Below are 2,500 nucleotides of genomic sequence, written 5' to 3'. Positions count from 1 at the left end.
AATTTTTTTTTAATTTTGGGGGTGGTGGTTTTCGGGGGCTTGTGTTGGGGGGGGTCATTGGACGGGGTCGGTGTGCACGGGGGCGGGGTTTGAAATGTACCAAATATTAATTGGCAAATCTTTCTTTCCTAGAGATTACAACGAAACACCTCATGGCAGTAAAAGGGTATTAGTGAGTCATAAACTTGTCCTGGTATCTGGGAGTTGTAAACTCGAGTTTCCTCCACATATTCATCACTCTTCATTTGCGCATCGCCTAAGTCTCTAATTACGCTACATTGTTACTCTTCAATTAGTAATGGTAATATTCATTTTCAAGACTTCGGTGGCGATAATTTGTACAATAATCAGGCGAACATTCGTGACTTTGCCACCGATTACCTACAAACTGCCTCTCAGGAAGAATGTGCGCTGAAGTCTCAATTTGAACGCTATTTGTACCTGATGAACGTAAACTTCTGGGAGCAGCACTATAAATGTTCCTTTCCAGCAGTGTTTCATGAACCGTATGTTTTCTTCCCTCTCGTTTTAGAACGCTGCTGCTCGCCTTCACTCGAACGTTAGGTCTATCCTACCGAACGTTAGTTTGTGAAATTGAACAAGTCCATCTCTCTCTTGTTTAGTACCGTCGTAAACTTTACAGCGTCGTAAAACCAAGACAAAAATTCGTTTTAACTTAATTTTTAAGCCATTGTAAATAGGTTATGTTACCAGGAATTCAGGGTAAATGTTCTTGATATTTTGTACGCAGTGGTTACATACTATAACATCGTAATTCGGAACACATGAATAATATTTCACGCCTATATTTCAATAATAGGTACTGCTGTAGGGCCGAGTGATACGTCTGCAAATATATATTGTATTTTTGTGAAAATACCTTTGTATTTGTGGCGAAAAAAATCATCAATGAAACGGCCTAATGTTTAATTTTACAATTGTACGTAGTTTCATAATTGCGAATAAATAAGTCGAAGGTTGGACAAAAGATAATTAATATTAGCTTCTGTGATTTGCAATGAACTTAAAAATCAAAATTCCACAAGGGAGCACAAGAGATTCGATTGCTACAATGTAGATATAAAATTATAATTTTATAAAACCGGACTTAATAAGGAATCTTAAAATAAGATTGTTGTTAACTATCAGTGAGTTTATCACATTACCACTTGTTTTGACGAAGCAACATTTTTGGGAACGATGGTTAATAATGATATACACTTGATGAAGGACTGCAGTCAGAAAAGAAAATAATCAATAATCCGCTCCTCTCAGGTACCAGTCGGGATGCAGATACGTGGGGATTTTTAGGAGGAAAAATGAATATCAAGAAATCATCAAAACAATAAATAGATCCTAAGCAAGGCCAAGCAGGGAAAGGATTAGGTGAGAGATCCATAGGAAAAATAAATATAAAGATTTGAACAGAAAAACAAATAAGATTCATTTTGCTGTAATGCATTGTTCCCTGACTTAAGCTTCACGAGCAGCACTGATTGCAATGGGAATATATGCTTCTTCCCAAAAGCATAGGTTTTACTATCATTATAATATTTTTATTTATTTATTTATTTATTTATTTTATTTTTATTTATTTATTTTAAATTTATTTAAGTATCTTTATTTCTCTTTATATATATATATATATATATATATATATATATATATATATATATATATATATATATTTAGCTCAGTCATCCTATTCGACTGGGTAGTGTTTATAGTGGGGTTCCGGTTTGCATCCTCTCTCTGTTTCTAGTAGTACGCTTTTCTGCATGAGTCCTGGAGCTACTTCAGCAGCTAGTTTTTCCAGGTTCCTTTTCAGAGGTCTTAGGATCGTCCCTAGCGTTCCTATTTTATATTTTCAGGTCTTGATACTTATAATTTTTTTCTCTTTCTTTCTTATCCACTCTGATATTCCATGATAGGTACTGAAACATCAGTTAATGATACTCTCCTCTTGATTTTGTAAATCGGTGTTAAGTCTGGTCTATTGGCATGTATCTCCCTATCTGTTCTGATAACATAGTCCCAGGGGATCTTTGCCCTATCGTTTTCTATAACTCCCTCAGGTTGTTGTTTATACCACTTATTACTGCAAGGTAGCTGGTGTTTCTTGCCTAGGATTCAGTGGAGAGCCTTTGCTACTGAATTGTGATTCTTTTTGTACTGGCTCCGTCCAAGTGCTGGACATTCACTTGCTATGTGGTTTATGGTCTTGTTTTTTTTCTATTGCACTTCTTCCATATGGGTGGGGTGTTATTTCATCTTATGTTTTATAGACATATCTGGTTCTTAGGGCCTGATCTTATGCTGCTGTTAGCATTCCTCCTGCTTCCTTCTTGAGTTCTCCCCTCTGTAGGCATTGCCATGTTTTGTTGATGGCTGTCTCATGTACTGTTCGTTCATTGGTCTTTAGCCATTCCTCTGTTCTGTTTTTCATTCTCCTGTCTGTATATTTCTAGGTCTTCATCTACGTTTACCAGTCCTTCTTCCC

The sequence above is a fragment of the Macrobrachium nipponense genome, chromosome 7 (assembly GCF_015104395.2).
Source record: "Macrobrachium nipponense isolate FS-2020 chromosome 7, ASM1510439v2, whole genome shotgun sequence".
Classification (NCBI taxonomy): domain Eukaryota; kingdom Metazoa; phylum Arthropoda; class Malacostraca; order Decapoda; family Palaemonidae; genus Macrobrachium; species Macrobrachium nipponense.
Note: the sequence above shows the minus strand (reverse complement) of the source record.